We start from the raw sequence: 12,111 nt of genomic DNA on the forward strand, positions 1-12,111 counted from the left end.
CCGGCCGAGCGTCTACCTGCGCAAGCAAATGAAAAAATGTCATTTAGATACACTTCGCGCCGGTTAACTATTGCTTATTCAGAGTGAGTTTTTGCCGAAGTTTTTCATCATTTCTGAAGGTAAATGGACGTTTTTTGACTCACGAACACGGTTTCATTTTCGAGTCGGCACAACGTCTCAGTCGTTGAGATTATCGACGCATTCCCAAATATTAACGTGCGGGGAGTCGGCGGGGCGAGGGGCAAGGAGCGGCAGATAGCGGCGCAGGCGCATCTGCTCCTTCTGAGAAAGGCCATTGTGGCGGTCCCTAGCTAGTGGTCAGTGCGGTGACGTCACGGGCCGGGGCCGACAACCTTTCCCGTCTTTGCTCTGATGTATATCGTCAAGTTATGCCGATGTTTTTGCATCAAGCTGTTAATTATAAACTTTGTCGCTCGTTACCTAGCCAGTTTTGCTAGAGTTGCAACACTTGCGTAATGCACTCTTTGTTTTATCAAACGCATGGCGTAATTGCGATTATTTTTTCAGAGTATACTTAAGTACTAGTATAAGTAGCTGCAGTTCATGGTATAAATTATAAAGATGCAGACTTCAGAAAAAAGTCAAGGAAAAGTCAACAAAATTCGGCAGTACTATGGGAACACTATCAAGAAATTTCATCGCTCTGCAATCTTGGAAAGATAATAACAATTATCAAATACAACGATTTTGAGTATGTTAAGTATGCTCAATGGATTTCAGATGGTATATTAGTGACGACTAGTAAGTGATTGGCAGACGACAAATAGCCGGTACTAATGGGCTTTACATATTGTTCTAGGTAATGGGCGTAGGAAACAAAATGTTGATTTTTTTTGATGAGTGTACGGCACGTAAAGATAATTTCTGGAAGAAATACGCAAATAAAGAAAAATTATATTGCGCGTATAAGTCGCTGCATTTCTTCTCTGTCTGCAGAATTTCCGTCTTGGTTACAATCCTTATTGCTTTGCTATATACAGTAACCATGGAAAACAGGATGTTCTGCAATTTTGCCATAAACATACATATAAAACTGTTGCTTTCCTCTTTCGAGAGCTGAATTATTTTCCGGTGTGATTTCCCGGCATTATTAATGCATACTGTTAGTACAATGCTTAACAAGCCATTGTTTGCGGTTGGTGCTCTGTGACTGGTGTTATATCATTTGATCATCACGTTTCATTCGGTTAAAACTAGTGATTTTAAACCCTGATGCGGAGAATGGTTTATAACGTCAATACACTCGACCTATAAAAATTAAAAGGTTCCAAAGATCAGAAACAGGAGGCTGGATATTCAAATATAACTGTAAAGCTGTACACTATAAACGAACACAAAGCAAAGAAAAGGGTCTCACCGGTGAAAGAAACTTTATTTTCATATCATATAAAAGATCATATAAAATTTAAAAGACCTCTTAAATATTATGGAGTTGTAATTATTATAAGGCCTGTTTTAAAGGCGGATAAACTAGGGAGAAATCTAAACCAGGCAAAAGTACGATATCATTACATCGTGTTAACAAATCTGAGTCACATGACAATGTGCGACAGATAGCAACACAATATAATACACTACATTTTAGATGGTACCTACTGAGGGTTAGCAATTTAAAAGACCTTTGTACGACAGAACATGATGCCGATAGAAAATTACTACGTTTCAAACTTTAAATTCCCACAAAGAATGCTTTCATTTTAAAAGAGCGCTCTAAACCAGTGATATCAAGAATTTAAATGATCCAGTTCTCGGTAAAATCTTACAACTGTCAGGTAAGGACCATTGGCCCGGAGCAATTCGACAAAAGGCTTTCGTAAATTACGCTCCGTCCATCAAGAAAGACAACGCCATGTTATTTCTCCGCGTTTTTTATGCCTCGTGAATCTACTTAATAGTGTTCCGGGTAGTGAGTTTACTGGGGCAGGTACCCAGGTAGAAAGAAAAGGTCTATACAAAAAATAATTACGTAGGTTCGCCTTTGGTTGCCACAATTCTTTGAACCAATTTCAAAATTTCAAGCCTGTTTAAGCAACTTGGCGCTTCTTGATTTACGAAAATGTAGATAATAAAACAGTTTCAGTTATTGTTTTATTAAATAAAACTTTTTGTATTAAAAAAAAAAATAATTCAAAATTCAAAATTTAATTTTGTTTAATTTTAATAAATTTTGGAATATGTCGAGATAGTTATATACACTTATGTATGCCGGATAATGAGTTACTCGCTATCCCGCGTATCTTAGCAATAGATGCAAGTCAAATGTAAGTGCACCATAGAAACCTCAAAAATCAATTCTCGAACGTAACTATTTTATATAAATATAGCAAGCTTACGCTAGTACTCAAGCAACATAAAAATTTTACTAAATTTAAAAGTGTTCCAGTTTGAATATTTTTAATCACTTTTAAATTACAGAAGTTGTATAGATTTTCTGGTTTCTGATCTTATGCGCTTTAGTTAGGCTAATTAGCGTTTAATTCCTAAAATTTATTATGTAATAAAGCAGCCGATGACGATGTTACGACGTGATAGAATCTAGAAGCGTGAAAAACATTCATTCCTGCATTTATATTAATCGTAATTAGTTTTACTTTCGTTCTTTTTCTTTATTACTATTTGCTACATATTAGTGTATACCACTTTTTTTTTATATTAACGGTTTTTATTATTTGACGATGTATAAGTAAGATGTACTCGTTAGTTTCGGCTCTATCTTTATACGTTTTTCTGCAATGAGAAAATATTTAATTTAACCACGTTAAATTTTGCGTATCAAAAGTTGTAGTGTAGGAACGATTTGCTCATGAATACCATATTCCGCCATCATTTAATTTAAAAAAAAAACACGTATGAACTTTGATTCATCAAATATGCAACGCAAACACAGGAAAATTGACGCATTTGACCTCATTCCAGCGTTTACCTAAAACAAGACATTTCGTAGTAAACACATCTGACCTCTGTATCAATTTTCAATTCCAGATTTTCCTCAGAATATTTACATGTCTACAAAATCCAGTGTTGCGATTTACATTATTTCGGCTGAATTAAGTTGCATCTTGTTATACGAACTCTTTTAGCTTATGGGGTGTTCGGGAAAAGAACATGAACTTTGTTATCAGAAACAGAAGAGAAAGAAGGAAAAAAGTGTTATTTTTTTTATAAAACAAATACCTTGACTAAGAAAGCACGGAATATATAAATAGGTAGTTTATTTTTTACTATAGTTTTATATTACAATTATGTAGCATAGTATTATGTTACAATTTATTTAATGGCTTAATCCAATTTTATTCAATTTATACGTATCTGTTCTTTTTATACTGCAGCATTTAGTAAAAAAGAGCAATTAACATAATATATGTACCAATAATTAAATTCTGTATAAAAACTTATATGACATCTTGCCTCCATATTTTTCTGTAGTCATGATACGTTGCTCCATTCAAATGAATGTATGCGCTGTTCTGTCGCAGCCTGATGTTTCCAGATCATTATCCGAATACTATCTGATGGAGAGCACTCGTGAGTTGAAGCAACCTCTTTGTAACATATAATAAAGGTAACATAGTACTGTCTTGATGTTTTATCTCGTAGGGTCTGCATGCGACGATAAAGAGTAACTCTTTGTGTACGGATAATTGTAGCTAAATCAATGAATAACTGATGTTGTCTTCCCATGGAGGTAAGGTATTGTATGCGCCTGCGCACATTCGCCGCCATTTTTCCCGTGTAAACTTCCGCATCGTATCGGAGGGCGTGTGAACGGCGAGGGTCGAGTAAACCGACCTAACGTAAGTTTCTTTGTTTAGCTCTTTTAAGGTAATGTGCTCAGTCATTTGCACCGGTAACCGAGGGGTTATGCGTTTGACTGTTGCAGTTATATTTTTTTTATTACAAAAACAGTAGGTTTTTCAACTTGTATTTCATACATAGTTTTCAATGCCGCGATGTATGATGTATTTGATGTAGAGTCAAATAACTGCAACCAATTACAGCAAAGTCGTATCATGAAAGCTTATGATAACATCGAATCACGATTAAATCAATTTTTATTTAGACGATGGAATTGCATTTCAATGTTGTTCTGCAACTACGAATGACTATGTCTGAATCACAAACTCATAATGAAATACATAGTTACCAAAAGTGATATGTTGCCAGCCCATCGCCTAAAAGAAGAATCCCAAGTTTATTTTTAATTGAATTTAAGTTAATTCCCTTATCCTTATATGACTTTAACAATTTGCACGGAAATAAAAGCAACTGGAACACACTATGAAAACCCTTCCATTGGTAGTGTTTATATAGGTACTATCAACTCCTTGACAGAGGAACAAAGCGGAGAATATTCCGAGTCAAAGCAGTAGCGGCTGATTGTCGCCAATTAGTTGTAATAACGGCCCTCTCAACTTGTACGTTGTAATTTGTTACCGAACACAGCTCACCGACATGGCTAACTCTTAGAATGATGAGAGTATAGAATTATCACTTAATTTTTCCGATGTGGTAGTTTTCGATTTTTGTCGTTTGTACTCCTTTCTGTTGTTACTTAGTTGCGTTTTTCCTAAGAATAACTTGATCTGACTAAACCGCAATTTGGCATCGGGGAAATAAGTGGTGTTTTTGAAAAAAGTACCTAAACAAGCTTGATCGAGTTTTGAATACCTATATGCGATACCTTATTGTCGAATTTGTAAGCGCTCTTTAAAAATCGTCCATTCTGTGTCATGCTTCTTGACTGCGACGTACTGCTAAGATTTATGTGTGAAATGCCCGGGGTCGATGCCACCGGCTACTGGACTTACCCAGGGCTGTCCTACATGTCTTAATGGGATTTTGATTGACGTTTTTATCTGATTCTCAGATATTATAAGTGTTGATCTTAAACTAAAGACTGTAAGAATACTGCGTCGTGCCGTGGTTGCAGATTACAGAGAATTGACTATCTTAACTTTAATGTAACTATTATATGATTTTAAAATAAAGAGTACCTACCTGATACGACATGGTATTTTCTTGCAAACTTCTCTCACCTTTTCTGCCAATTGAAATTGATATTTGAAATTTGGCATTCCTTATGTAGCATAGGGGTGCACACAAGTTTTTTCAGGAATGGCATTTGGCTCCTTGATAGAATTGAGATCCAAATAGTGACAGGTTGCTTGCCTAAAAGCCTAAAAGAAGAATCTCAAGTTTATAACCCTATCCCTTAGTCGCCTTTTGCAATATCTATGGGAATGAGACTGAGTCTTCCGATGTAAAGAATCTAACCCATTATACAATTTGAGAAAGTCACCTAGCATCTATATTATCTTATTAACCTTAGTATTAATAAGACATGGACTGACTGATTGAATGACATAACGTTCAGTCTCAACCGCTGGGTCTATATAGACTTGAAATATGGCTTGTTTCCGTCCTTCCTCCTCCCTTTCTTTTTGCAGCCACAAAAGAGGATTTCCAGAAATTTCTACGGTTTGACGCAGCCAGAACCGTGGGTGTACCTTTCAATTTTTTATTATATTTTTTTCTTTTAAAAAAATTCTTAAATCTGGTGTTCTTAATTGTATGTATAAAACTTAAATGCGTACATACATATAATTACGTCTTCATCCCTAACGGGCTAGTCGGAGACAACAGTCTCGCAAAGACTGAAAGACTTCGTTCAGCTGCATGGCTTTATGTTGGAATTGAGATCCAATCAGTGACAGTTTGCTATACACCATCACCTACAAGAATCTCTAAGTCGCCTTTTATGAAACTTTATATCTTTAAATCACTTATAAAGTTACGGATTTATAAATAATAAATTATTATATTATTAGGCTATAAGTAACTCGTATGGCAAATTTAAGTGGCCCTGGCAAGTTACGTGGCAGCCCTGCGCAACGGGTTTTGTTTATGAAGTGATGGTAATTGGTAACTTGCAACAATGTGCATCGTATTGTACATTACCACACTTTAAAGCCTGCATTGCGTCGGATCGCATGAACTGAGAATAAAGCTAGGCTTAATAATCCTAGAGAATGGAGTTTCACAATTTATATTTGTGCGAATTATATCTAGTCAAATGATTGCACTACCAGTATTACCTACGAGTATATTTCTTTAGTTAATTTTCTGTACTTCATAAGCATCTTATTTAATTTTGAAGCATTTGCGTCATAGAATAACTGGGGACCTGTGAAGATGATTGACGACTACGACCACTCTGTCAAGAGTGAATAAAAGAACAAATAGGAATTATACCCAAATGGGAATATGGTGAGGAGCGCAGACAAGATTTGCTAAACCATCTTATCTGTGTGTCAATGTTCTCTACTAGGTAGAAGTCCTCTACGGTTTTAACAATTCGATGTTTATTCCAGCACGCGTAAATTGATCCTCTTAAACGAGAAATGACTGCAGTTATCAGAATACGATTTGAACATCCAATACATTGTGGTTTACACGGCATTACGTGGACGTGAGGACTTGAGAGGCATTTCTTATGATTGAGCGGGTAATCACCATTGATTGTTGTATATTGTCGTAGGTACTTATTGGCTCTCAACTTGGTCGACTCGTGTTAATGTGCACTTTATTAACCCCCAATAAGGAACGGGGTGTTATGAGTTTGTGTCACATTATGGTATGTATGTCGATTTTGATCGTAAAAGCCAAATAAACAAACAATCTTTTACAATATCTATCTAATATTGTAAAAGATTAGTAATACATAACATAAATATGGTGAACGAAAATTGTATATATAAAACAGAGAATATTTTGATAATCTCTGAAAGTCCTCCAACCCCCTTAGCATAGCACGCGCGACGCCGTTTTCATCGCGCGAAAATCTATCCCGCTCCACGTCATTATAAAAAGCGAAACAGCGATAGTTTTTTTGTTATCGAAGGGGAAATCCTTTTTACGGACTACCCCCCGGGTCCATTTCACCACGATGTCCTCTGCCTGCCCGGCGCGTTTGTGCCGGGAATCTTGCTGTTATGGGAAATGATTGCTGGCCGCCCTTTCCATCCCAGGGTATTATTAAGTAAGTATCTACGTATCCGATTTGAATGCTCTGCACCATAAATAGCTGACTTCCTTAGATGATATTAAAAAATATTACAGTCGAAATGAGAACTACTTCCTTTTTTGAAGTCGGGTAAAAATAACTTGGATTGCTATCACACGAAGTAGGTTAGTAAAATACAGTCAAATTTGAGCTTGCTCTGCAAAACCTTATTTTACGCAATCAAAACATGAATCATGTGCTTATTTACAATTACAGCGATGTTACCACATACGAGTATACCTACCCAGAGTTATTTACGCCAAAACTAGTGAGGGTACAAAAATAATGCTCGCCATGCATCATTCGCTAAAGATTCGCCATGTATCTTCTCACTCTTGAAATCGCCGCTTGGAACAAAGATGTGCTGATGTTGAACTATTTGGAGATCGAAAAACCGGGTTTATTGTGTGGCCTGGTTTCGTCTTTCCTCCAATGGTAATAGGTACTTTATTTCATGAGAACGCTCTATTTTGTACTTCGTCTTGCTCTCTGCTTTTTTTACTAACGCACGACAGATGAAACCGCATGGCAGGATAATTTCGAAACACGGTTATCAAATGCTTAAAAGACTTTTTAAATCAAAATATCGATAATCCGAATGTAGATCCAGGGAAAACTAAGAATTTTGTTTGTGAATTAAATAAATGAATTGATCGAAATAAAGCTTATTATCGTATTTCTACAACCTTACCTCTGCACTCTTTGTGTTGGTTGTTTTGTTTCCCATCCAACTAAATCTGATCCGAAGCAGTATCATAACAATGGCTACCCTTTGTTTTATCAGCATTCTTTATAATGTCTTATTTCGTCATTGCAGTTATCAAAATAAATGCCAAACTTGCAAAATATATTTCATTTTCTACCTATTTAACAATTTTTAGCCCATCATGTGGTGCAACTTAATTTTTAATTATTTGATTGGAGTTAATGGATAACATTTTTAATTTTTGATCAAATAATCAGGAAATCGAAGCCGATGAATATCCAAGCTTGATTTGAAAATACCGCAAACATAAAAAACCCATGTCGGTCTAACACATCTCGAAAGACTTGAACCTAAACCTAAGGCGCATTCAAAAGATCTACTAATAAATCGTATAAAATACGCATCATAATCTAAAAACTAGTGTTACAGGTAGATGTTTTCCGAGCGATCTAACATCTAAGCCTTATATGAGCAGGTAGTAATCCAAATAAGTATACGTGAATCGTTGTTCTGTGGTTCGAAACAGGTTAATATAAGTCCGTCCATACAAAGCCGTGAGGTCAGTTAACTTTGTACAGGAAAGAGAATAATAGAATTTAATTGTTTTAAATACTGATTCGAATATTTGTAACTAGTTTTGTGTCTGTAAAAACCGACTGGTATATATGCACAGTCTGAACGTGGGCACAAAAAAAAGAAAGTAAGTATAGAAATATACCAAGAAAATTACGTATACATAATAACGAAATGAGTGATGAGTGAGAGAAGTAGGTACCTACCTAAAATATAATTGTTGACTTAGTGTCTAAAAGACTACGAACATAATAATAATCCATGCACTACGCTACCCCACATAACAGAAATTCGGAAGCAGACCAAGGAACACTTGCAAGTGGCACTATGAATAGCTATAATATATTTGAAAATATAAACTTGTAAGGGGCTTGTTAGAGCTTTAACGTGGGACTTGTACTCTTAATAGGCATTTGCTTCTTAATTATCTTTCTGTAAACTCTTTATTTTGCACCTCTAGGACTTTGACTCGAATCGACGTAATTGCTGAGAGATAGGTATGCGAGTGCAATTACGAACGTAGGCGCATAGCTGTGACCTAAAAACTGATGCTGAAAGCTGTGAAGATAGAGTGCAATGCCACTTTCAAGGGCGCTGGTGCAATCCTGTTTACGCGCATTCGAATCCAATTTTCTTAGAGGCGGTCTGCAATCTACAATCATTATTTTTGCAAAGACAAATCCATTTCTGCCTGCGGTACGTGACTGGTGGGTAATGAGAGGTAATGGCGGTTGAGTCGGTGCTGTCATTACGGCGCGGCCGCGTGCGCCTGCGCAGCGAGGCTCGGGCGGGCCTCAGATACTCCTTGCAATTCAGCGCCGGTCACGATTGCCGATGACTTGTGTTGTGATTGTGACACTGTTGCATTTTATAATGTGTCTAAGATACATACATACATAAAATCACGCCCTTTTCGCGGAGGGGTAGGCAGAGACTACATCTTTCCACTTGCCACGATCTCTGCATAACTTCCTTCGTTAATATGTCTAAGTATATAAATTGCAAGTGCAAAATTAATGAATTTTCATCATAGTGCCATTGCCATTGTGCGAATTCCATTTAAATAGATATGTAGGTACTATTTCCAAGCTGCTAATGAACAGTTAGACATATAGAATTTAAATGGAATGTGATCTATACATAAAACGGTAAAAATATTTTGTCGATTAGATTTACATTAAGTATTTTTGACTGAAATGGATAGAGGGACACTTAAAATGAATAATAGAAAGCAAAAATATTTTTTTTTAATTTCTTGTCTGTCTGTATTATGATCACGATTATCTCCGAAAGTACTGAACCGATTTACTTGAAACTTTCACCAATTGCTTTGTTTTAACTCAGAACAACATTTAAAGTTTGTTTCATTAAAATTGGTTCGCTAAAAAAAAAAGATATCGACATTTGAATGAACTCAAGGCATGAATTTGCCAGCAAATAAGTTACGAAATTTAAAATTTTAAGGCATTTATTATTGTACGACAGCATAATACCTATAACATATGAATATAAGTGAAAATCAGTTTGATAATATTCTGGTTTTGCCGCACATAACATGCGTAATTCTCACGTAAAAAGATTTTTGGTTTGTTAGTCTACTACCGTGTGGTTCCGGCACCAATACAAAAAGAAAAGGACCACTCCATCTCTTTCAAATATGATAGGCTTACAAACTTGGGATTCTTTTTTAGGCGATGGACGAGCAACCTATTACTATTTGAATCTCAATTCTATCATTAAGCCAAATAGCTGAACGTGGCCATTCAGTCTTTTCAAGCTTGTTGGCTCTGTCTACCCCGCAAGGGATACAGACGTGACCATATGTAGTCTACTTTAACTTCTACGCCATCGCAACGGCCTCGATGGTCCAGTGGTTGGTGCGTGAGACTGTTAAGTTGGCGGTCTAAGTTCGAGCCCCAACAAAACAAGATAATTTTTTAATCAAAAATTTTTTTTTTGTGTTGTTTGAGTATTTTATTTAAAAAAAACTGAAATTCAAAATACTACATGTAATAAAACGGTAAAAATATTTTGTCTGTACATTTAATATTTTGACTGAAATGGATAGAGAATTTTTTTTTTTACATTTTTGTCTGTCTGTTTGTATGTGACTGTATGATCAAGATTCAACTCGAAATTTACGCGGACGAAATCGCGGGCGACAGCTAGTATTTAAATAAAATTGATGTACAGAGAGTGTACCTACCGATTTTTAATTTGATTTTCCTTCTACCACCAACGAAAAAGTGTTTGACTAAAAAATCCTAAGCAAATTCATCCGATTTGCTTGGTTGCTACAATGACAGAGATTGAGAACAGTTATAATTCTGGTGGCATCTATGCTATAAATAAATATCTACCTACCTATTCAGGAGCATGAAATTCAATGTAAGTAGTTGCTTCTAAGCTGGTTAGAAGGGTAAATTAAGAATACAAGTAGATCACGTTGCCCACCAAATTGGTAAGTTTGTGTAGTAATTATAAATAGGCACTTACTTAGGTACGTATGAAAATAAAGTCCACCAAATGCAAAAAAAAGTATTAAGTAACATTAAAAATTTAGATATATTATAATTGCTGACTTTTAATTTCAAATCTGGTAATGCTGCAATAAAAACTAATTTTAATCGACAGCATTTGCAACGTCTCCATAACCTTAAATTAGGTCTAGTATCACGATACAAAAAGGGTATCTAATGGATAAAGTAAATGGATAAATAACGGAAACAAGATCATGCGACAATACGGTTCGTAAGTGGAATTCAAACGGGTTAACGAAGCGGTGGGAGGGCGATAGGTTCTGCCGGCTGCTCCAGATACCCAATTGAGCTGATTAATTGGTGAGCGGACCACAGACTTATCCTTGGCTTATCGGGTTATCTTGGAGCTAGCGTGGATAACCAATTGAGACACGCATGTAGTATTATATAAATCATTCAAGACATATTTTGTTTTATTGGAAAATTCAGAACTTAGCAAAAAAATAAATACATTTCACAGAAAACTTTAACATCTTAATCAAGAAAAAATTTAAAGATAATTAAATAGTCTAAATAGACAATTTATTTATCTTTAAAACACAATTTATATTATTTTTTTAATTATTTCATTCAAAATGTCCTATGCGGCAGTAAACAACTTTGTGAAATGAGGAAAATAGATTATAGGTAGGCGATATTATAAGAATATGTTCTGTTCTGAGGTATAAAAGATACTGCTTGATTAGTCAAATAACTATTTGACATTTTTATACAGATAGTATTTAATTGAAGTACCATAAAGCTAGCGAATTAGCTTGATAATTAAACAAATATTTGTACACCATTTTTTAGTTTTTCTTTAGGCATCTTGGGGATGGAAAATCATCCAAGAAAATCTATTAAAATCCTCAGGCATGTACTTTTCTCTAGTAAAATTTATTGTCATATAAATCATAACGTCAATTTTAAGCTAAAATCTAGCCAATTGGACCATGTACGAGTAAGTGGTCGATAATCACGATTTCCCTCGGACCCCCGTTATGCTTTCTCGTCAAATTGCATGAAATGTTTGCCCCGTACTTACATTTTACGTAAGCGACGATTCCATCGTTGCGTAACTAGCCGGCGACAATTCGCTGGCCATTGTGCGTGTCGCCTGTCCACGGTTCCATTGACTTCAGCGGGCCTCGGGTAGGGTTAACACCAGCCACCGATATATGCAAATATCGCAATTCGTGTTCTAATGTCAAAAAGCTAACTCCACCAAG

This window comes from Amyelois transitella, chromosome 4 (assembly GCF_032362555.1).
Source record: "Amyelois transitella isolate CPQ chromosome 4, ilAmyTran1.1, whole genome shotgun sequence".
Classification (NCBI taxonomy): Eukaryota; Metazoa; Arthropoda; class Insecta; order Lepidoptera; family Pyralidae; genus Amyelois; species Amyelois transitella.